The 20,166-nt window shown below is 53.2% G+C and overlaps 39 non-coding genes across 39 annotated transcripts; 10 read left to right on the top strand and 29 right to left on the bottom strand.

The window, feature by feature from the left end:
- Positions 1-7: 7 nt before the first annotated feature.
- trnag-ccc (transfer RNA glycine (anticodon CCC)) lies at positions 8-79 on the top strand. The gene has a single exon. It is a non-coding gene; the product is annotated as a tRNA-Gly (tRNA).
- Positions 80-361: 282 nt separating this feature from the next.
- On the bottom strand, positions 362-433 carry trnap-ugg (transfer RNA proline (anticodon UGG)). Its single transcript has one exon. It is a non-coding gene; the product is annotated as a tRNA-Pro (tRNA).
- A 902-nt stretch (positions 434-1,335) lies between these two features.
- Positions 1,336-1,407, bottom strand: trnap-cgg (transfer RNA proline (anticodon CGG)). Its single transcript has one exon. It is a non-coding gene; the product is annotated as a tRNA-Pro (tRNA).
- Positions 1,408-1,616: 209 nt separating this feature from the next.
- trnap-ugg (transfer RNA proline (anticodon UGG)) lies at positions 1,617-1,688 on the bottom strand. The gene has a single exon. It is a non-coding gene; the product is annotated as a tRNA-Pro (tRNA).
- A 165-nt stretch (positions 1,689-1,853) lies between these two features.
- On the top strand, positions 1,854-1,925 carry trnag-ccc (transfer RNA glycine (anticodon CCC)). Its single transcript has one exon. It is a non-coding gene; the product is annotated as a tRNA-Gly (tRNA).
- A 282-nt stretch (positions 1,926-2,207) lies between these two features.
- On the bottom strand, positions 2,208-2,279 carry trnap-ugg (transfer RNA proline (anticodon UGG)). The gene has a single exon. It is a non-coding gene; the product is annotated as a tRNA-Pro (tRNA).
- A 1,153-nt stretch (positions 2,280-3,432) lies between these two features.
- trnap-cgg (transfer RNA proline (anticodon CGG)) lies at positions 3,433-3,504 on the bottom strand. Its single transcript has one exon. It is a non-coding gene; the product is annotated as a tRNA-Pro (tRNA).
- A 209-nt stretch (positions 3,505-3,713) lies between these two features.
- Positions 3,714-3,785, bottom strand: trnap-ugg (transfer RNA proline (anticodon UGG)). The gene has a single exon. It is a non-coding gene; the product is annotated as a tRNA-Pro (tRNA).
- A 165-nt stretch (positions 3,786-3,950) lies between these two features.
- trnag-ccc (transfer RNA glycine (anticodon CCC)) lies at positions 3,951-4,022 on the top strand. Its single transcript has one exon. It is a non-coding gene; the product is annotated as a tRNA-Gly (tRNA).
- Positions 4,023-4,304: 282 nt separating this feature from the next.
- trnap-ugg (transfer RNA proline (anticodon UGG)) lies at positions 4,305-4,376 on the bottom strand. Its single transcript has one exon. It is a non-coding gene; the product is annotated as a tRNA-Pro (tRNA).
- Positions 4,377-5,529: 1,153 nt separating this feature from the next.
- Positions 5,530-5,601, bottom strand: trnap-cgg (transfer RNA proline (anticodon CGG)). The gene has a single exon. It is a non-coding gene; the product is annotated as a tRNA-Pro (tRNA).
- A 209-nt stretch (positions 5,602-5,810) lies between these two features.
- trnap-ugg (transfer RNA proline (anticodon UGG)) lies at positions 5,811-5,882 on the bottom strand. The gene has a single exon. It is a non-coding gene; the product is annotated as a tRNA-Pro (tRNA).
- A 165-nt stretch (positions 5,883-6,047) lies between these two features.
- On the top strand, positions 6,048-6,119 carry trnag-ccc (transfer RNA glycine (anticodon CCC)). Its single transcript has one exon. It is a non-coding gene; the product is annotated as a tRNA-Gly (tRNA).
- A 282-nt stretch (positions 6,120-6,401) lies between these two features.
- trnap-ugg (transfer RNA proline (anticodon UGG)) lies at positions 6,402-6,473 on the bottom strand. The gene has a single exon. It is a non-coding gene; the product is annotated as a tRNA-Pro (tRNA).
- Positions 6,474-7,375: 902 nt separating this feature from the next.
- On the bottom strand, positions 7,376-7,447 carry trnap-cgg (transfer RNA proline (anticodon CGG)). Its single transcript has one exon. It is a non-coding gene; the product is annotated as a tRNA-Pro (tRNA).
- Positions 7,448-7,656: 209 nt separating this feature from the next.
- trnap-ugg (transfer RNA proline (anticodon UGG)) lies at positions 7,657-7,728 on the bottom strand. The gene has a single exon. It is a non-coding gene; the product is annotated as a tRNA-Pro (tRNA).
- Positions 7,729-7,893: 165 nt separating this feature from the next.
- Positions 7,894-7,965, top strand: trnag-ccc (transfer RNA glycine (anticodon CCC)). The gene has a single exon. It is a non-coding gene; the product is annotated as a tRNA-Gly (tRNA).
- A 282-nt stretch (positions 7,966-8,247) lies between these two features.
- Positions 8,248-8,319, bottom strand: trnap-ugg (transfer RNA proline (anticodon UGG)). Its single transcript has one exon. It is a non-coding gene; the product is annotated as a tRNA-Pro (tRNA).
- Positions 8,320-9,723: 1,404 nt separating this feature from the next.
- trnap-cgg (transfer RNA proline (anticodon CGG)) lies at positions 9,724-9,795 on the bottom strand. Its single transcript has one exon. It is a non-coding gene; the product is annotated as a tRNA-Pro (tRNA).
- A 209-nt stretch (positions 9,796-10,004) lies between these two features.
- trnap-ugg (transfer RNA proline (anticodon UGG)) lies at positions 10,005-10,076 on the bottom strand. The gene has a single exon. It is a non-coding gene; the product is annotated as a tRNA-Pro (tRNA).
- Positions 10,077-10,241: 165 nt separating this feature from the next.
- On the top strand, positions 10,242-10,313 carry trnag-ccc (transfer RNA glycine (anticodon CCC)). The gene has a single exon. It is a non-coding gene; the product is annotated as a tRNA-Gly (tRNA).
- Positions 10,314-10,595: 282 nt separating this feature from the next.
- trnap-ugg (transfer RNA proline (anticodon UGG)) lies at positions 10,596-10,667 on the bottom strand. Its single transcript has one exon. It is a non-coding gene; the product is annotated as a tRNA-Pro (tRNA).
- A 651-nt stretch (positions 10,668-11,318) lies between these two features.
- Positions 11,319-11,390, bottom strand: trnap-cgg (transfer RNA proline (anticodon CGG)). The gene has a single exon. It is a non-coding gene; the product is annotated as a tRNA-Pro (tRNA).
- Positions 11,391-11,599: 209 nt separating this feature from the next.
- On the bottom strand, positions 11,600-11,671 carry trnap-ugg (transfer RNA proline (anticodon UGG)). Its single transcript has one exon. It is a non-coding gene; the product is annotated as a tRNA-Pro (tRNA).
- Positions 11,672-11,836: 165 nt separating this feature from the next.
- On the top strand, positions 11,837-11,908 carry trnag-ccc (transfer RNA glycine (anticodon CCC)). The gene has a single exon. It is a non-coding gene; the product is annotated as a tRNA-Gly (tRNA).
- A 282-nt stretch (positions 11,909-12,190) lies between these two features.
- On the bottom strand, positions 12,191-12,262 carry trnap-ugg (transfer RNA proline (anticodon UGG)). The gene has a single exon. It is a non-coding gene; the product is annotated as a tRNA-Pro (tRNA).
- A 1,404-nt stretch (positions 12,263-13,666) lies between these two features.
- Positions 13,667-13,738, bottom strand: trnap-cgg (transfer RNA proline (anticodon CGG)). Its single transcript has one exon. It is a non-coding gene; the product is annotated as a tRNA-Pro (tRNA).
- Positions 13,739-13,947: 209 nt separating this feature from the next.
- On the bottom strand, positions 13,948-14,019 carry trnap-ugg (transfer RNA proline (anticodon UGG)). The gene has a single exon. It is a non-coding gene; the product is annotated as a tRNA-Pro (tRNA).
- A 165-nt stretch (positions 14,020-14,184) lies between these two features.
- trnag-ccc (transfer RNA glycine (anticodon CCC)) lies at positions 14,185-14,256 on the top strand. The gene has a single exon. It is a non-coding gene; the product is annotated as a tRNA-Gly (tRNA).
- A 282-nt stretch (positions 14,257-14,538) lies between these two features.
- On the bottom strand, positions 14,539-14,610 carry trnap-ugg (transfer RNA proline (anticodon UGG)). The gene has a single exon. It is a non-coding gene; the product is annotated as a tRNA-Pro (tRNA).
- Positions 14,611-15,261: 651 nt separating this feature from the next.
- trnap-cgg (transfer RNA proline (anticodon CGG)) lies at positions 15,262-15,333 on the bottom strand. The gene has a single exon. It is a non-coding gene; the product is annotated as a tRNA-Pro (tRNA).
- A 209-nt stretch (positions 15,334-15,542) lies between these two features.
- On the bottom strand, positions 15,543-15,614 carry trnap-ugg (transfer RNA proline (anticodon UGG)). Its single transcript has one exon. It is a non-coding gene; the product is annotated as a tRNA-Pro (tRNA).
- Positions 15,615-15,779: 165 nt separating this feature from the next.
- Positions 15,780-15,851, top strand: trnag-ccc (transfer RNA glycine (anticodon CCC)). The gene has a single exon. It is a non-coding gene; the product is annotated as a tRNA-Gly (tRNA).
- Positions 15,852-16,133: 282 nt separating this feature from the next.
- trnap-ugg (transfer RNA proline (anticodon UGG)) lies at positions 16,134-16,205 on the bottom strand. Its single transcript has one exon. It is a non-coding gene; the product is annotated as a tRNA-Pro (tRNA).
- Positions 16,206-17,609: 1,404 nt separating this feature from the next.
- Positions 17,610-17,681, bottom strand: trnap-cgg (transfer RNA proline (anticodon CGG)). Its single transcript has one exon. It is a non-coding gene; the product is annotated as a tRNA-Pro (tRNA).
- A 209-nt stretch (positions 17,682-17,890) lies between these two features.
- trnap-ugg (transfer RNA proline (anticodon UGG)) lies at positions 17,891-17,962 on the bottom strand. The gene has a single exon. It is a non-coding gene; the product is annotated as a tRNA-Pro (tRNA).
- A 165-nt stretch (positions 17,963-18,127) lies between these two features.
- On the top strand, positions 18,128-18,199 carry trnag-ccc (transfer RNA glycine (anticodon CCC)). Its single transcript has one exon. It is a non-coding gene; the product is annotated as a tRNA-Gly (tRNA).
- A 282-nt stretch (positions 18,200-18,481) lies between these two features.
- Positions 18,482-18,553, bottom strand: trnap-ugg (transfer RNA proline (anticodon UGG)). Its single transcript has one exon. It is a non-coding gene; the product is annotated as a tRNA-Pro (tRNA).
- Positions 18,554-19,957: 1,404 nt separating this feature from the next.
- On the bottom strand, positions 19,958-20,029 carry trnap-cgg (transfer RNA proline (anticodon CGG)). Its single transcript has one exon. It is a non-coding gene; the product is annotated as a tRNA-Pro (tRNA).
- Between the last annotated feature and the right edge of the window lie 137 nt (positions 20,030-20,166).

Genomic DNA, 20,166 nt, shown 5'->3' with positions numbered 1-20,166 from the left:
CGTGTGAGCACTGGTGGTATAGTGGAAAGCATAGCTGCTTCCCAAGCAGTTGACCCGGGTTCGATTCCCGGCCAGTGCATTCGTTTATAAGTGCCCCAGGGCTAAAATTTGGCAAGTTAAACGCAGCAGTTGAGGAGAAGGCTTTGTTACTTTTGCGAAAAGCATTAGAGCAAGAGGCCGTAGAGTACTGGCACGATGACTTCATTGGTTAGCACGCCTTCAACCGGAAAGGGAGCAGCGAACCAGTGAAATCACCGGGTGTAGTCTTTGGTCGGAAGGAAAACCTGCAGGCGCTCGGACCGCTGGTTTAAACAGACCAACCAAAGACTAGGACACAGGCCAACAGAGTTCACACTGGCGAGGGCTCGTCCGGGATTTGAACCCGGGACCTCTCGCACCCAAAGCGAGAATCATACCCCTAGACCAACGAGCCAGCGACGGGAGACGCTCCTCTGTCGCTGCCACACCGATCCCTGTCGGGTTATTTACTTTCGCTACTTGGATTCCCGGCCAGCGCGTTCTTTTACAAGGATCCGGGGCCCCAAAGCTGTTGCGTGCAAGCCAATGCTGAGCGGGGCTCGATGCAAATGTTTCTCTTTTTCACTTTTGTGAAAGGCATTAGCGCAAGAGACCGGCACACCAAATGTGGAACGCTGGTTGGACATCCAGTCATATTGGCTCACGCCATCCTAGTAGTGTGCGTTCAACTACTCCACACCGATCCCTGTCAGGTTATTTACTTTCGCTACTTGGATTCCCGGCCAGCGCGTTCTTTTACAAGGATCCGGGGCCCCAAAGCTGTTGCGTGCAAGCCAATGCTGAGCGGGGCTCGATGCAAATGTTTCTCTTTTTCACTTTTGTGAAAGGCATTAGCGCAAGAGACCGGCACACCAAATGTGGAACGCTGGTTGGACATCCAGTCATATTGGCTCACGCCATCCTAGTAGTGTGCGTTCAACTACTCCACACCGATCCCTGTCAGGTTATTTACTTTCGCTACTTGGATTCCCGGCCAGCGCGTTCTTTTACAAGGATCCGGGGCCCCAAAGCTGTTGCGTGCAAGCCAATGCTGAGCGGGGCTCGATGCAAATGTTTCTCTTTTTCACTTTTGTGAAAGGCATTAGCGCAAGAGACCGGCACACCAAATGTGGAACGCTGGTTGGACATCCAGTCATATTGGCTCACGCCATCCTAGTAGTGTGCGTTCAACTACTCCACACCGATCCCTGTCAGGTTATTTACTTTGGCAAGAGCGCCTCGGTTTAGCAAAGATCCCTTTGTTTAAACGGACCTGCCAAACAGCAGAGCACGGATTTGCAAATCTCTGGCTGACAAGGGCTCGTCCGGGATTTGAACCCGGGACCTCTCGCACCCGAAGCGAGAATCATTCCCCTAGACCAACGAGCCAGCCAGGGGACGGGCTCCTCAAGTTCGTAAACGGAGGCTGGCTTCATCAGAGAAGTTTATAAAAGCACATCAGCAACAGCTTGAGCAGAAGGAGCTGGGAGGATGGCCGAGCGATCAAAGGCGCTGCGCTCAGGTGGCAGAAGTGGGATTCTGGTTGAAACAGAGCGACCAAAGAGTAGGACGCAGACCTACAGAGCTCACACGGGCAAGGGCTCGTCCGGGATTTGAACCCGGGACCTCTCGCACCCAAAGCGAGAATCATACCCCTAGACCAACGAGCCAGCGACCGGTGGCGCTCCTCTGCCTTGAAACCGGAGGCCGGCTTCATTTCCCGCCGAAGCAATATGTTCACATGCTGATGGGCGAAACATTTAAACAGCCCAGTACAAACCCACCCAGATACTGTACGGTTTGTAAGCACTCAAGCGAGCCGGCAAAGCGTGTGAGCACTGGTGGTATAGTGGAAAGCATAGCTGCTTCCCAAGCAGTTGACCCGGGTTCGATTCCCGGCCAGTGCATTCGTTTATAAGTGCCCCAGGGCTAAAATTTGGCAAGTTAAACGCAGCAGTTGAGGAGAAGGCTTTGTTACTTTTGCGAAAAGCATTAGAGCAAGAGGCCGTAGAGTACTGGCACGATGACTTCATTGGTTAGCACGCCTTCAACCGGAAAGGGAGCAGCGAACCAGTGAAATCACCGGGTGTAGTCTTTGGTCGGAAGGAAAACCTGCAGGCGCTCGGACCGCTGGTTTAAACAGACCAACCAAAGACTAGGACACAGGCCAACAGAGTTCACACTGGCGAGGGCTCGTCCGGGATTTGAACCCGGGACCTCTCGCACCCAAAGCGAGAATCATACCCCTAGACCAACGAGCCAGCGACGGGAGACGCTCCTCTGTCGCTGCCACACCGATCCCTGTCGGGTTATTTACTTTCGCTACTTGGATTCCCGGCCAGCGCGTTCTTTTACAAGGATCCGGGGCCCCAAAGCTGTTGCGTGCAAGCCAATGCTGAGCGGGGCTCGATGCAAATGTTTCTCTTTTTCACTTTTGTGAAAGGCATTAGCGCAAGAGACCGGCACACCAAATGTGGAACGCTGGTTGGACATCCAGTCATATTGGCTCACGCCATCCTAGTAGTGTGCGTTCAACTACTCCACACCGATCCCTGTCAGGTTATTTACTTTCGCTACTTGGATTCCCGGCCAGCGCGTTCTTTTACAAGGATCCGGGGCCCCAAAGCTGTTGCGTGCAAGCCAATGCTGAGCGGGGCTCGATGCAAATGTTTCTCTTTTTCACTTTTGTGAAAGGCATTAGCGCAAGAGACCGGCACACCAAATGTGGAACGCTGGTTGGACATCCAGTCATATTGGCTCACGCCATCCTAGTAGTGTGCGTTCAACTACTCCACACCGATCCCTGTCAGGTTATTTACTTTCGCTACTTGGATTCCCGGCCAGCGCGTTCTTTTACAAGGATCCGGGGCCCCAAAGCTGTTGCTTGCAAGCCAATGCTGAGCGGGGCTCGATGCAAATGTTTCTCTTTTTCACTTTTGTGAAAGGCATTAGCGCAAGAGACCGGCACACCAAATGTGGAACGCTGGTTGGACATCCAGTCATATTGGCTCACGCCATCCTAGTAGTGTGCGTTCAACTACTCCACACCGATCCCTGTCAGGTTATTTACTTTCGCTACTTGGATTCCCGGCCAGCGCGTTCTTTTACAAGGATCGGGGGCCCCAAAGCTGTTGCGTGCAAGCCAATGCTGAGCGGGGCTCGATGCAAATGTTTCTCTTTTTCACTTTTGTGAAAGGCATTAGCGCAAGAGACCGGCACACCAAATGTGGAACGCTGGTTGGACATCCAGTCATATTGGCTCACGCCATCCTAGTAGTGTGCGTTCAACTACTCCACACCGATCCCTGTCAGGTTATTTACTTTGGCAAGAGCGCCTCGGTTTAGCAAAGATCCCTTTGTTTAAACGGACCTGCCAAACAGCAGAGCACGGATTTGCAAATCTCTGGCTGACAAGGGCTCGTCCGGGATTTGAACCCGGGACCTCTCGCACCCGAAGCGAGAATCATTCCCCTAGACCAACGAGCCAGCCAGGGGACGGGCTCCTCAAGTTCGTAAACGGAGGCTGGCTTCATCAGAGAAGTTTATAAAAGCACATCAGCAACAGCTTGAGCAGAAGGAGCTGGGAGGATGGCCGAGCGATCAAAGGCTCTGCGCTCAGGTGGCAGAAGTGGGATTCTGGTTGAAACAGAGCGACCAAAGAGTAGGACGCAGACCTACAGAGCTCACACGGGCAAGGGCTCGTCCGGGATTTGAACCCGGGACCTCTCGCACCCAAAGCGAGAATCATACCCCTAGACCAACGAGCCAGCGACCGGTGGCGCTCCTCTGCCTTGAAACCGGAGGCCGGCTTCATTTCCCGCCGAAGCAATATGTTCACATGCTGATGGGCGAAACATTTAAACAGCCCAGTACAAACCCACCCAGATACTGTACGGTTTGTAAGCACTCAAGCGAGCCGGCAAAGCGTGTGAGCACTGGTGGTATAGTGGAAAGCATAGCTGCTTCCCAAGCAGTTGACCCGGGTTCGATTCCCGGCCAGTGCATTCGTTTATAAGTGCCCCAGGGCTAAAATTTGGCAAATTAAACGCAGCAGTTGAGGAGAAGGCTTTGTTACTTTTGCGAAAAGCATTAGAGCAAGAGGCCGTAGAGTACTTGCACGATGACTTCATTGGTTAGCACGCCTTCAACCGGAAAGGGAGCAGCGAACCAGTGAAATCACCGGGTGTAGTCTTTGGTCGGAAGGAAAACCTGCAGGCGCTCGGACCGCTGGTTTAAACAGACCAACCAAAGACTAGGACACAGGCCAACAGAGTTCACACTGGCGAGGGCTCGTCCGGGATTTGAACCCGGGACCTCTCGCACCCAAAGCGAGAATCATACCCCTAGACCAACGAGCCAGCGACGGGAGACGCTCCTCTGTCGCTGCCACACCGATCCCTGTCGGGTTATTTACTTTCGCTACTTGGATTCCCGGCCAGCGCGTTCTTTTACAAGGATCCGGGGCCCCAAAGCTGTTGCGTGCAAGCCAATGCTGAGCGGGGCTCGATGCAAATGTTTCTCTTTTTCACTTTTGTGAAAGGCATTAGCGCAAGAGACCGGCACACCAAATGTGGAACGCTGGTTGGACATCCAGTCATATTGGCTCACGCCATCCTAGTAGTGTGCGTTCAACTACTCCACACCGATCCCTGTCAGGTTATTTACTTTCGCTACTTGGATTCCCGGCCAGCGCGTTCTTTTACAAGGATCGGGGGCCCCAAAGCTGTTGCGTGCAAGCCAATGCTGAGCGGGGCTCGATGCAAATGTTTCTCTTTTTCACTTTTGTGAAAGGCATTAGCGCAAGAGACCGGCACACCAAATGTGGAACGCTGGTTGGACATCCAGTCATATTGGCTCACGCCATCCTAGTAGTGTGCGTTCAACTACTCCACACCGATCCCTGTCAGGTTATTTACTTTCGCTACTTGGATTCCCGGCCAGCGCGTTCTTTTACAAGGATCCGGGGCCCCAAAGCTGTTGCGTGCAAGCCAATGCTGAGCGGGGCTCGATGCAAATGTTTCTCTTTTTCACTTTTGTGAAAGGCATTAGCGCAAGAGACCGGCACACCAAATGTGGAACGCTGGTTGGACATCCAGTCATATTGGCTCACGCCATCCTAGTAGTGTGCGTTCAACTACTCCACACCGATCCCTGTCAGGTTATTTACTTTCGCTACTTGGATTCCCGGCCAGCGCGTTCTTTTACAAGGATCCGGGGCCCCAAAGCTGTTGCGTGCAAGCCAATGCTGAGCGGGGCTCGATGCAAATGTTTCTCTTTTTCACTTTTGTGAAAGGCATTAGCGCAAGAGACCGGCACACCAAATGTGGAACGCTGGTTGGACATCCAGTCATATTGGCTCACGCCATCCTAGTAGTGTGCGTTCAACTACTCCACACCGATCCCTGTCAGGTTATTTACTTTGGCAAGAGCGCCTCGGTTTAGCAAAGATCCCTTTGTTTAAACGGACCTGCCAAACAGCAGAGCACGGATTTGCAAATCTCTGGCTGACAAGGGCTCGTCCGGGATTTGAACCCGGGACCTCTCGCACCCGAAGCGAGAATCATTCCCCTAGACCAACGAGCCAGCCAGGGGACGGGCTCCTCAAGTTCGTAAACGGAGGCTGGCTTCATCAGAGAAGTTTATAAAAGCACATCAGCAACAGCTTGAGCAGAAGGAGCTGGGAGGATGGCCGAGCGATCAAAGGCGCTGCGCTCAGGTGGCAGAAGTGGGATTCTGGTTGAAACAGAGCGACCAAAGAGTAGGACGCAGACCTACAGAGCTCACACGGGCAAGGGCTCGTCCGGGATTTGAACCCGGGACCTCTCGCACCCAAAGCGAGAATCATACCCCTAGACCAACGAGCCAGCGACCGGTGGCGCTCCTCTGCCTTGAAACCGGAGGCCGGCTTCATTTCCCGCCGAAGCAATATGTTCACATGCTGATGGGCGAAACATTTAAACAGCCCAGTACAAACCCACCCAGATACTGTACGGTTTGTAAGCACTCAAGCGAGCCGGCAAAGCGTGTGAGCACTGGTGGTATAGTGGAAAGCATAGCTGCTTCCCAAGCAGTTGACCCGGGTTCGATTCCCGGCCAGTGCATTCGTTTATAAGTGCCCCAGGGCTAAAATTTGGCAAGTTAAACGCAGCAGTTGAGGAGAAGGCTTTGTTACTTTTGCGAAAAGCATTAGAGCAAGAGGCCGTAGAGTACTGGCACGATGACTTCATTGGTTAGCACGCCTTCAACCGGAAAGGGAGCAGCGAACCAGTGAAATCACCGGGTGTAGTCTTTGGTCGGAAGGAAAACCTGCAGGCGCTCGGACCGCTGGTTTAAACAGACCAACCAAAGACTAGGACACAGGCCAACAGAGTTCACACTGGCGAGGGCTCGTCCGGGATTTGAACCCGGGACCTCTCGCACCCAAAGCGAGAATCATACCCCTAGACCAACGAGCCAGCGACGGGAGACGCTCCTCTGTCGCTGCCACACCGATCCCTGTCGAGTTATTTACTTTCGCTACTTGGATTCCCGGCCAGCGCGTTCTTTTACAAGGATCCGGGGCCCCAAAGCTGTTGCGTGCAAGCCAATGCTGAGCGGGGCTCGATGCAAATGTTTCTCTTTTTCACTTTTGTGAAAGGCATTAGCGCAAGAGACCGGCACACCAAATGTGGAACGCTGGTTGGACATCCAGTCATATTGGCTCACGCCATCCTAGTAGTGTGCGTTCAACTACTCCACACCGATCCCTGTCAGGTTATTTACTTTCGCTACTTGGATTCCCGGCCAGCGCGTTCTTTTACAAGGATCCGGGGCCCCAAAGCTGTTGCGTGCAAGCCAATGCTGAGCGGGGCTCGATGCAAATGTTTCTCTTTTTCACTTTTGTGAAAGGCATTAGCGCAAGAGACCGGCACACCAAATGTGGAACGCTGGTTGGACATCCAGTCATATTGGCTCACGCCATCCTAGTAGTGTGCGTTCAACTACTCCACACCGATCCCTGTCAGGTTATTTACTTTCGCTACTTGGATTCCCGGCCAGCGCGTTCTTTTACAAGGATCCGGGGCCCCAAAGCTGTTGCGTGCAAGCCAATGCTGAGCGGGGCTCGATGCAAATGTTTCTCTTTTTCACTTTTGTGAAAGGCATTAGCGCAAGAGACCGGCACACCAAATGTGGAACGCTGGTTGGACATCCAGTCATATTGGCTCACGCCATCCTAGTAGTGTGCGTTCAACTACTCCACACCGATCCCTGTCAGGTTATTTACTTTGGCAAGAGCGCCTCGGTTTAGCAAAGATCCCTTTGTTTAAACGGACCTGCCAAACAGCAGAGCACGGATTTGCAAATCTCTGGCTGACAAGGGCTCGTCCGGGATTTGAACCCGGGACCTCTCGCACCCGAAGCGAGAATCATTCCCCTAGACCAACGAGCCAGCCAGGGGACGGGCTCCTCAAGTTCGTAAACGGAGGCTGGCTTCATCAGAGAAGTTTATAAAAGCACATCAGCAACAGCTTGAGCAGAAGGAGCTGGGAGGATGGCCGAGCGATCAAAGGCGCTGCGCTCAGGTGGCAGAAGTGGGATTCTGGTTGAAACAGAGCGACCAAAGAGTAGGACGCAGACCTACAGAGCTCACACGGGCAAGGGCTCGTCCGGGATTTGAACCCGGGACCTCTCGCACCCAAAGCGAGAATCATACCCCTAGACCAACGAGCCAGCGACCGGTGGCGCTCCTCTGCCTTGAAACCGGAGGCCGGCTTCATTTCCCGCCGAAGCAATATGTTCACATGCTGATGGGCGAAACATTTAAACAGCCCAGTACAAACCCACCCAGATACTGTACGGTTTGTAAGCACTCAAGCGAGCCGGCAAAGCGTGTGAGCACTGGTGGTATAGTGGAAAGCATAGCTGCTTCCCAAGCAGTTGACCCGGGTTCGATTCCCGGCCAGTGCATTCGTTTATAAGTGCCCCAGGGCTAAAATTTGGCAAATTAAACGCAGCAGTTGAGGAGAAGGCTTTGTTACTTTTGCGAAAAGCATTAGAGCAAGAGGCCGTAGAGTACTGGCACGATGACTTCATTGGTTAGCACGCCTTCAACCGGAAAGGGAGCAGCGAACCAGTGAAATCACCGGGTGTAGTCTTTGGTCGGAAGGAAAACCTGCAGGCGCTCGGACCGCTGGTTTAAACAGACCAACCAAAGACTAGGACACAGGCCAACAGAGTTCACACTGGCGAGGGCTCGTCCGGGATTTGAACCCGGGACCTCTCGCACCCAAAGCGAGAATCATACCCCTAGACCAACGAGCCAGCGACGGGAGACGCTCCTCTGTCGCTGCCACACCGATCCCTGTCGGGTTATTTACTTTCGCTACTTGGATTCCCGGCCAGCGCGTTCTTTTACAAGGATCCGGGGCCCCAAAGCTGTTGCGTGCAAGCCAATGCTGAGCGGGGCTCGATGCAAATGTTTCTCTTTTTCACTTTTGTGAAAGGCATTAGCGCAAGAGACCGGCACACCAAATGTGGAACGCTGGTTGGACATCCAGTCATATTGGCTCACGCCATCCTAGTAGTGTGCGTTCAACTACTCCACACCGATCCCTGTCAGGTTATTTACTTTCGCTACTTGGATTCCCGGCCAGCGCGTTCTTTTACAAGGATCCGGGGCCCCAAAGCTGTTGCGTGCAAGCCAATGCTGAGCGGGGCTCGATGCAAATGTTTCTCTTTTTCACTTTTGTGAAAGGCATTAGCGCAAGAGACCGGCACACCAAATGTGGAACGCTGGTTGGACATCCAGTCATATTGGCTCACGCCATCCTAGTAGTGTGCGTTCAACTACTCCACACCGATCCCTGTCAGGTTATTTACTTTCGCTACTTGGATTCCCGGCCAGCGCGTTCTTTTACAAGGATCCGGGGCCCCAAAGCTGTTGCGTGCAAGCCAATGCTGAGCGGGGCTCGATGCAAATGTTTCTCTTTTTCACTTTTGTGAAAGGCATTAGCGCAAGAGACCGGCACACCAAATGTGGAACGCTGGTTGGACATCCAGTCATATTGGCTCACGCCATCCTAGTAGTGTGCGTTCAACTACTCCACACCGATCCCTGTCAGGTTATTTACTTTCGCTACTTGGATTCCCGGCCAGCGCGTTCTTTTACAAGGATCCGGGGCCCCAAAGCTGTTGCGTGCAAGCCAATGCTGAGCGGGGCTCGATGCAAAAGTTTCTCTTTTTCACTTTTGTGAAAGGCATTAGCGCAAGAGACCGGCACACCAAATGTGGAACGCTGGTTGGACATCCAGTCATATTGGCTCACGCCATCCTAGTAGTGTGCGTTCAACTACTCCACACCGATCCCTGTCAGGTTATTTACTTTCGCTACTTGGATTCCCGGCCAGCGCGTTCTTTTACAAGGGTCCGGGGCCCCAAAGCTGTTGCGTGCAAGCCAATGCTGAGCGGGGCTCGATGCAAATGTTTCTCTTTTTCACTTTTGTGAAAGGCATTAGCGCAAGAGACCGGCACACCAAATGTGGAACGCTGGTTGGACATCCAGTCATATTGGCTCACGCCATCCTAGTAGTGTGCGTTCAACTACTCCACACCGATCCCTGTCAGGTTATTTACTTTGGCAAGAGCGCCTCGGTTTAGCAAAGATCCCTTTGTTTAAACGGACCTGCCAAACAGCAGAGCACGGATTTGCAAATCTCTGGCTGACAAGGGCTCGTCCGGGATTTGAACCCGGGACCTCTCGCACCCGAAGCGAGAATCATTCCCCTAGACCAACGAGCCAGCCAGGGGACGGGCTCCTCAAGTTCGTAAACGGAGGCTGGCTTCATCAGAGAAGTTTATAAAAGCACATCAGCAACAGCTTGAGCAGAAGGAGCTGGGAGGATGGCCGAGCGATCAAAGGCGCTGCGCTCAGGTGGCAGAAGTGGGATTCTGGTTGAAACAGAGCGACCAAAGAGTAGGACGCAGACCTACAGAGCTCACACGGGCAAGGGCTCGTCCGGGATTTGAACCCGGGACCTCTCGCACCCAAAGCGAGAATCATACCCCTAGACCAACGAGCCAGCGACCGGTGGCGCTCCTCTGCCTTGAAACCGGAGGCCGGCTTCATTTCCCGCCGAAGCAATATGTTCACATGCTGATGGGCGAAACATTTAAACAGCCCAGTACAAACCCACCCAGATACTGTACGGTTTGTAAGCACTCAAGCGAGCCGGCAAAGCGTGTGAGCACTGGTGGTATAGTGGAAAGCATAGCTCCTTCCCAAGCAGTTGACCCGGGTTCGATTCCCGGCCAGTGCATTCGTTTATAAGTGCCCCAGGGCTAAAATTTGGCAAGTTAAACGCAGCAGTTGAGGAGAAGGCTTTGTTACTTTTGCGACAAGCATTAGAGCAAGAGGCCGTAGAGTACTGGCACGATGACTTCATTGGTTAGCACGCCTTCAACCGGAAAGGGAGCAGCGAACCAGTGAAATCACCGGGTGTAGTCTTTGGTCGGAAGGAAAACCTGCAGGCGCTCGGACCGCTGGTTTAAACAGACCAACCAAAGACTAGGACACAGGCCACCAGAGTTCACACTGGCGAGGGCTCGTCCGGGATTTGAACCCGGGACCTCTCGCACCCAAAGCGAGAATCATACCCCTAGACCAACGAGCCAGCGACGGGAGACGCTCCTCTGTCGCTGCCACACCGATCCCTGTCGGGTTATTTACTTTCGCTACTTGGATTCCCGGCCAGCGCGTTCTTTTACAAGGATCCGGGGCCCCAAAGCTGTTGCGTGCAAGCCAATGCTGAGCGGGGCTCGATGCAAATGTTTCTCTTTTTCACTTTTGTGAAAGGCATTAGCGCAAGAGACCGGCACACCAAATGTGGAACGCTGGTTGGACATCCAGTCATATTGGCTCACGCCATCCTAGTAGTGTGCGTTCAACTACTCCACACCGATCCCTGTCAGGTTATTTACTTTCGCTACTTGGATTCCCGGCCAGCGCGTTCTTTTACAAGGATCCGGGGCCCCAAAGCTGTTGCGTGCAAGCCAATGCTGAGCGGGGCTCGATGCAAATGTTTCTCTTTTTCACTTTTGTGAAAGGCATTAGCGCAAGAGACCGGCACACCAAATGTGGAACGCTGGTTGGACATCCAGTCATATTGGCTCACGCCATCCTAGTAGTGTGCGTTCAACTACTCCACACCGATCCCTGTCAGGTTATTTACTTTGGCAAGAGCGCCTCGGTTTAGCAAAGATCCCTTTGTTTAAACGGACCTGCCAAACAGCAGAGCACGGATTTGCAAATCTCTGGCTGACAAGGACTCGTCCGGGATTTGAACCCGGGACCTCTCGCACCCGAAGCGAGAATCATTCCCCTAGACCAACGAGCCAGCCAGGGGACGGGCTCCTCAAGTTCGTAAACGGAGGCTGGCTTCATCAGAGAAGTTTATAAAAGCACATCAGCAACAGCTTGAGCAGAAGGAGCTGGGAGGATGGCCGAGCGATCAAAGGCGCTGCGCTCAGGTGGCAGAAGTGGGATTCTGGTTGAAACAGAGCGACCAAAGAGTAGGACGCAGACCTACAGAGCTCACACGGGCAAGGGCTCGTCCGGGATTTGAACCCGGGACCTCTCGCACCCAAAGCGAGAATCATACCCCTAGACCAACGAGCCAGCGACCGGTGGCGCTCCTCTGCCTTGAAACCGGAGGCCGGCTTCATTTCCCGCCGAAGCAATATGTTCACATGCTGATGGGCGAAACATTTAAACAGCCCAGTACAAACCCACCCAGATACTGTACGGTTTGTAAGCACTCAAGCGAGCCGGCAAAGCGTGTGAGCACTGGTGGTATAGTGGAAAGCATAGCTGCTTCCCAAGCAGTTGACCCGGGTTCGATTCCCGGCCAGTGCATTCGTTTATAAGTGCCCCAGGGCTAAAATTTGGCAAGTTAAACGCAGCAGTTGAGGAGAAGGCTTTGTTACTTTTGCGAAAAGCATTAGAGCAAGAGGCCGTAGAGTACTGGCACGATGACTTCATTGGTTAGCACGCCTTCAACCGGAAAGGGAGCAGCGAACCAGTGAAATCACCGGGTGTAGTCTTTGGTCGGAAGGAAAACCTGCAGGCGCTCGGACCGCTGGTTTAAACAGACCAACCAAAGACTAGGACACAGGCCAACAGAGTTCACACTGGCGAGGGCTCGTCCGGGATTTGAACCCGGGACCTCTCGCACCCAAAGCGAGAATCATACCCCTAGACCAACAAGCCAGCGACGGGAGACGCTCCTCTGTCGCTGCCACACCGATCCCTGTCGGGTTATTTACTTTCGCTACTTGGATTCCCGGCCAGCGCGTTCTTTTACAAGGATCCGGGGCCCCAAAGCTGTTGCGTGCAAGCCAATGCTGAGCGGGGCTCGATGCAAATGTTTCTCTTTTTCACTTTTGTGAAAGGCATTAGCGCAAGAGACCGGCACACCAAATGTGGAACGCTGGTTGGACATCCAGTCATATTGGCTCACGCCATCCTAGTAGTGTGCGTTCAACTACTCCACACCGATCCCTGTCAGGTTATTTACTTTCGCTACTTGGATTCCCGGCCAGCGCGTTCTTTTACAAGGATCCGGGGCCCCAAAGCTGTTGCGTGCAAGCCAATGCTGAGCGGGGCTCGATGCAAATGTTTCTCTTTTTCACTTTTGTGAAAGGCATTAGCGCAAGAGACCGGCACACCAAATGTGGAACGCTGGTTGGACATCCAGTCATATTGGCTCACGCCATCCTAGTAGTGTGCGTTCAACTACTCCACACCGATCCCTGTCAGGTTATTTACTTTCGCTACTTGGATTCCCGGCCAGCGCGTTCTTTTACAAGGATCCGGGGCCCCAAAGCTGTTGCGTGCAAGCCAATGCTGAGCGGGGCTCGATGCAAATGTTTCTCTTTTTCACTTTTGTGAAAGGCATTAGCGCAAGAGACCGGCACACCAAATGTGGAACGCTGGTTGGACATCCAGTCATATTGGCTCACGCCATCCTAGTAGTGTGCGTTCAACTACTCCACACCGATCCCTGTCAGGTTATTTACTTTCGCTACTTGGATTCCCGGCCAGCGCGTTCTTTTACAAGGATCCGGGGCCCCAAAGCTGTTGCGTGCAAGCCAATGCTGAGCGGGGCTCGATGCAAAAGTTTCTCTTTTTCACTTTTGTGAAAGGCATTAGCGCAAGAGACCGGCACACCAAATGTGGAACGCTGGTTGGACATCCAGTCATATTGGCTCACGCCATCCTAGTAGTGTGCGTTCAACTACTCCACACCGATCCCTGTCAGGTTATTTACTTTCGCTACTTGGATTCCCGGCCAGCGCGTTCTTTTACAAGGGTCCGGGGCCCCAAAGCTGTTGCGTGCAAGCCAATGCTGAGCGGGGCTCGATGCAAATGTTTCTCTTTTTCACTTTTGTGAAAGGCATTAGCGCAAGAGACCGGCACACCAAATGTGGAACGCTGGTTGGACATCCAGTCATATTGGCTCACGCCATCCTAGTAGTGTGCGTTCAACTACTCCACACCGATCCCTGTCAGGTTATTTACTTTGGCAAGAGCGCCTCGGTTTAGCAAAGATCCCTTTGTTTAAACGGACCTGCCAAACAGCAGAGCACGGATTTGCAAATCTCTGGCTGACAAGGGCTCGTCCGGGATTTGAACCCGGGACCTCTCGCACCCGAAGCGAGAATCATTCCCCTAGACCAACGAGCCAGCCAGGGGACGGGCTCCTCAAGTTCGTAAACGGAGGCTGGCTTCATCAGAGAAGTTTATAAAAGCACATCAGCAACAGCTTGAGCAGAAGGAGCTGGGAGGATGGCCGAGCGATCAAAGGCGCTGCGCTCAGGTGGCAGAAGTGGGATTCTGGTTGAAACAGAGCGACCAAAGAGTAGGACGCAGACCTACAGAGCTCACACGGGCAAGGGCTCGTCCGGGATTTGAACCCGGGACCTCTCGCACCCAAAGCGAGAATCATACCCCTAGACCAACGAGCCAGCGACCGGTGGCGCTCCTCTGCCTTGAAACCGGAGGCCGGCTTCATTTCCCGCCGAAGCAATATGTTCACATGCTGATGGGCGAAACATTTAAACAGCCCAGTACAAACCCACCCAGATACTGTACGGTTTGTAAGCACTCAAGCGAGCCGGCAAAGCGTGTGAGCACTGGTGGTATAGTGGAAAGCATAGCTGCTTCCCAAGCAGTTGACCCGGGTTCGATTCCCGGCCAGTGCATTCGTTTATAAGTGCCCCAGGGCTAAAATTTGGCAAGTTAAACGCAGCAGTTGAGGAGAAGGCTTTGTTACTTTTGCGAAAAGCATTAGAGCAAGAGGCCGTAGAGTACTGGCACGATGACTTCATTGGTTAGCACGCCTTCAACCGGAAAGGGAGCAGCGAACCAGTGAAATCACCGGGTGTAGTCTTTGGTCGGAAGGAAAACCTGCAGGCGCTCGGACCGCTGGTTTAAACAGACCAACCAAAGACTAGGACACAGGCCAACAGAGTTCACACTGGCGAGGGCTCGTCCGGGATTTGAACCCGGGACCTCTCGCACCCAAAGCGAGAATCATACCCCTAGACCAACGAGCCAGCGACGGGAGACGCTCCTCTGTCGCTGCCACACCGATCCCTGTCGGGTTATTTACTTTCGCTACTTGGATTCCCGGCCAGCGCGTTCTTTTACAAGGATCCGGGGCCCCAAAGCTGTTGCGTGCAAGCCAATGCTGAGCGGGGCTCGATGCAAAAGTTTCTCTTTTTCACTTTTGTGAAAGGCATTAGCGCAAGAGACCGGCACACCAAATGTGGAACGCTGGTTGGACATCCAGTCATATTGGCTCACGCCATCCTAGTAGTGTGCGTTCAACTACTCCACACCGATCCCTGTCAGGTTATTTACTTTCGCTACTTGGATTCCCGGCCAGCGCGTTCTTTTACAAGGGTCCGGGGCCCCAAAGCTGTTGCGTGCAAGCCAATGCTGAGCGGGGCTCGATGCAAATGTTTCTCTTTTTCACTTTTGTGAAAGGCATTAGCGCAAGAGACCGGCACACCAAATGTGGAACGCTGGTTGGACATCCAGTCATATTGGCTTACGCCATCCTAGTAGTGTGCGTTCAACTACTCCACACCGATCCCTGTCAGGTTATTTACTTTGGCAAGAGCGCCTCGGTTTAGCAAAGATCCCTTTGTTTAAACGGACCTGCCAAACAGCAGAGCACGGATTTGCAAATCTCTGGCTGACAAGGGCTCGTCCGGGATTTGAACCCGGGACCTCTCGCACCCGAAGCGAGAATCATTCCCCTAGACCAACGAGCCAGCCAGGGGACGGGCTCCTCAAGTTCGTAAACGGAGGCTGGCTTCATCAGAGAAGTTTATAAAAGCACATCAGCAACAGCTTGAGCAGAAGGAGCTGGGAGGATGGCCGAGCGATCAAAGGCGCTGCGCTCAGGTGGCAGAAGTGGGATTCTGGTTGAAACAGAGCGACCAAAGAGTAGGACGCAGACCTACAGAGCTCACACGGGCAAGGGCTCGTCCGGGATTTGAACCCGGGACCTCTCGCACCCAAAGCGAGAATCATACCCCTAGACCAACGAGCCAGCGACCGGTGGCGCTCCTCTGCCTTGAAACCGGAGGCCGGCTTCATTTCCCGCCGAAGCAATATGTTCACATGCTGATGGGCGAAACATTTAAACAGCCCAGTACAAACCCACCCAGATACTGTACGGTTTGTAAGCACTCAAGCGAGCCGGCAAAGCGTGTGAGCACTGGTGGTATAGTGGAAAGCATAGCTGCTTCCCAAGCAGTTGACCCGGGTTCGATTCCCGGCCAGTGCATTCGTTTATAAGTGCCCCAGGGCTAAAATTTGGCAAGTTAAACGCAGCAGTTGAGGAGAAGGCTTTGTTACTTTTGCGAAAAGCATTAGAGCAAGAGGCCGTAGAGTACTGGCACGATGACTTCATTGGTTAGCACGCCTTCAACCGGAAAGGGAGCAGCGAACCAGTGAAATCACCGGGTGTAGTCTTTGGTCGGAAGGAAAACCTGCAGGCGCTCGGACCGCTGGTTTAAACAGACCAACCAAAGACTAGGACACAGGCCAACAGAGTTCACACTGGCGAGGGCTCGTCCGGGATTTGAACCCGGGACCTCTCGCACCCAAAGCGAGAATCATACCCCTAGACCAACGAGCCAGCGACGGGAGACGCTCCTCTGTCGCTGCCACACCGATCCCTGTCGGGTTATTTACTTTCGCTACTTGGATTCCCGGCCAGCGCGTTCTTTTACAAGGATCCGGGGCCCCAAAGCTGTTGCGTGCAAGCCAATGCTGAGCGGGGCTCGATGCAAAAGTTTCTCTTTTTCACTTTTGTGAAAGGCATTAGCGCAAGAGACCGGCACACCAAATGTGGAACGCTGGTTGGACATCCAGTCATATTGGCTCACGCCATCCTAGTAGTGTGCGTTCAACTACTCCACACCGATCCCTGTCAGGTTATTTACTTTCGCTACTTGGATTCCCGGCCAGCGCGTTCTTTTACAAGGATCCGGGGCCCCAAAGCTGTTGCGTGCAAGCCAATGCTGAGCGGGGCTCGATGCAAATGTTTCTCTTTTTCACTTTTGTGAAAGGCATTAGCGCAAGAGACCGGCACACCAAATGTGGAACGCTGGTTGGACATCCAGTCATATTGGCTCACGCCATCCTAGTAGTGTGCGTTCAACTACTCCACACCGATCCCTGTCAGGTTATTTACTTTCGCTACTTGGATTCCCGGCCAGCGCGTTCTTTTACAAGGATCCGGGGCCCCAAAGCTGTTGCGTGCAAGCCAATGCTGAGCGGGGCTCGATGCAAATGTTTCTCTTTTTCACTTTTGTGAAAGGCATTAGCGCAAGAGACCGGCACACCAAATGTGGAACGCTGGTTGGACATCCAGTCATATTGGCTCACGCCATCCTAGTAGTGTGCGTTCAACTACTCCACACCGATCCCTGTCAGGTTATTTACTTTCGCTACTTGGATTCCCGGCCAGCGCGTTCTTTTACAAGGATCCGGGGCCCCAAAGCTGTTGCGTGCAAGCCAATGCTGAGCGGGGCTCGATGCAAAAGTTTCTCTTTTTCACTTTTGTGAAAGGCATTAGCGCAAGAGACCGGCACACCAAATGTGGAACGCTGGTTGGACATCCAGTCATATTGGCTCACGCCATCCTAGTAGTGTGCGTTCAACTACTCCACACCGATCCCTGTCAGGTTATTTACTTTCGCTACTTGGATTCCCGGCCAGCGCGTTCTTTTACAAGGGTCCGGGGCCCCAAAGCTGTTGCGTGCAAGCCAATGCTGAGCGGGGCTCGATGCAAATGTTTCTCTTTTTCACTTTTGTGAAAGGCATTAGCGCAAGAGACCGGCACACCAAATGTGGAACGCTGGTTGGACATCCAGTCATATTGGCTCACGCCATCCTAGTAGTGTGCGTTCAACTACTCCACACCGATCCCTGTCAGGTTATTTACTTTGGCAAGAGCGCCTCGGTTTAGCAAAGATCCCTTTGTTTAAACGGACCTGCCAAACAGCAGAGCACGGATTTGCAAATCTCTGGCTGACAAGGGCTCGTCCGGGATTTGAACCCGGGACCTCTCGCACCCGAAGCGAGAATCATTCCCCTAGACCAACGAGCCAGCCAGGGGACGGGCTCCTCAAGTTCGTAAACGGAGGCTGGCTTCATCAGAGAAGTTTATAAAAGCACATCAGCAACAGCTTGAGCAGAAGGAGCTGGGAGGATGGCCGAGCGATCAAAGGCGCTGCGCTCAGGTGGCAGAAGTGGGATTCTGGTTGAAACAGAGCGACCAAAGAGTAGGACGCAGACCTACAGAGCTCACACGGGCAAGGGCTCGTCCGGGATTTGAACCCGGGACCTCTCGCACCCAAAGCGAGAATCATACCCCTAGACCAACGAGCCAGCGACCGGTGGCGCTCCTCTGCCTTGAAACCGGAGGCCGGCTTCATTTCCCGCCGAAGCAATATGTTCACATGCTGATGGGCGAAACATTTAAACAGCCCAGTACAAACCCACCCAGATACTGTACGGTTTGTAAGCACTCAAGCGAGCCGGCAAAGCGTGTGAGCACTGGTGGTATAGTGGAAAGCATAGCTGCTTCCCAAGCAGTTGACCCGGGTTCGATTCCCGGCCAGTGCATTCGTTTATAAGTGCCCCAGGGCTAAAATTTGGCAAGTTAAACGCAGCAGTTGAGGAGAAGGCTTTGTTACTTTTGCGAAAAGCATTAGAGCAAGAGGCCGTAGAGTACTGGCACGATGACTTCATTGGTTAGCACGCCTTCAACCGGAAAGGGAGCAGCGAACCAGTGAAATCACCGGGTGTAGTCTTTGGTCGGAAGGAAAACCTGCAGGCGCTCGGACCGCTGGTTTAAACAGACCAACCAAAGACTAGGACACAGGCCAACAGAGTTCACACTGGCGAGGGCTCGTCCGGGATTTGAACCCGGGACCTCTCGCACCCAAAGCGAGAATCATACCCCTAGACCAACGAGCCAGCGACGGGAGACGCTCCTCTGTCGCTGCCACACCGATCCCTGTCGGGTTATTTACTTTCGCTACTTGGATTCCCGGCCAGCGCGTTCTTTTACAAGGATCCGGGGCCCCAAAGCTGTTGCGTGCAAGCCAATGCTGAGCGGGGCTCGATGCAAAAGTTTCTCTTTTTCACTTTTGTGAAAGGCATTAGCGCAAGAGACCGGCACACCAAATGTGGAACGCTGGTTGGACATCCAGTCATATTGGCTCACGCCATCCTAGTAGTGTGCGTTCAACTACTCCACACCGATCCCTGTCAGGTTATTTACTTTCGCTACTTGGATTCCCGGCCAGCGCGTTCTTTTACAAGGATCCGGGGCCCCAAAGCTGTTGCGTGCAAGCCAATGCTGAGCGGGGCTCGATGCAAATGTTTCTCTTTTTCACTTTTGTGAAAGGCATTAGCGCAAGAGACCGGCACACCAAATGTGGAACGCTGGTTGGACATCCAGTCATATTGGCTCACGCCATCCTAGTAGTGTGCGTTCAACTACTCCACACCGATCCCTGTCAGGTTATTTACTTTCGCTACTTGGATTCCCGGCCAGCGCGTTCTTTTACAAGGATCCGGGGCCCCAAAGCTGTTGCGTGCAAGCCAATGCTGAGCGGGGCTCGATGCAAATGTTTCTCTTTTTCACTTTTGTGAAAGGCATTAGCGCAAGAGACCGGCACACCAAATGTGGAACGCTGGTTGGACATCCAGTCATATTGGCTCACGCCATCCTAGTAGTGTGCGTTCAACTACTCCACACCGATCCCTGTCAGGTTATTTACTTTCGCTACTTGGATTCCCGGCCAGCGCGTTCTTTTACAAGGATCCGGGGCCCCAAAGCTGTTGCGTGCAAGCCAATGCTGAGCGGGGCTCGATGCAAAAGTTTCTCTTTTTCACTTTTGTGAAAGGCATTAGCGCAAGAGACCGGCACACCAAATGTGGAACGCTGGTTGGACATCCAGTCATATTGGCTCACGCCATCCTAGTAGTGTGCGTTCAACTACTCCACACCGATCCCTGTCAGGTTATTTACTTTCGCTACTTGGATTCCCGGCCAGCGCGTTCTTTTACAAGGGTCCGGGGCCCCAAAGCTGTTGCGTGCAAGCCAATGCTGAGCGGGGCTCGATGCAAATGTTTCTCTTTTTCACTTTTGTGAAAGGCATTAGCGCAAGAGACCGGCACACCAAATGTGGAACGCTGGTTGGACATCCAGTCATATTGGCTCACGCCATCCTAGTAGTGTGCGTTCAACTACTCCACACCGATCCCTGTCAGGTTATTTACTTTGGCAAGAGCGCCTCGGTTTAGCAAAGATCCCTTTGTTTAAACGGACCTGCCAAACAGCAGAGCACGGATTTGCAAATCTCTGGCTGACAAGGGCTCGTCCGGGATTTGAACCCGGGACCTCTCGCACCCGAAGCGAGAATCATTCCCCTAGACCAACGAGCCAGCCAGGGGACGGGCTCCTCAAGTTCGTAAACGGAGGCTGGCTTCATCAGAGAAGTTTATAAAAGCACATCAGCAACAGCTTGAGCAGAAGGAGCTGGGAGGATGGCCGAGCGATCAAAGGCGCTGCGCTCAGGTGG

Source organism: Centroberyx affinis, unplaced genomic scaffold (assembly GCF_046629955.1).
Source record: "Centroberyx affinis isolate AG114_WGS23_722 - 3 ecotype Tasmania unplaced genomic scaffold, CSIRO-AGI_Caff_v1 ptg000580l_1, whole genome shotgun sequence".
Lineage (NCBI taxonomy): Eukaryota > Metazoa > Chordata > Actinopteri > Beryciformes > Berycidae > Centroberyx > Centroberyx affinis.
This window is presented reverse-complemented; position numbering and strand designations above follow the sequence as displayed.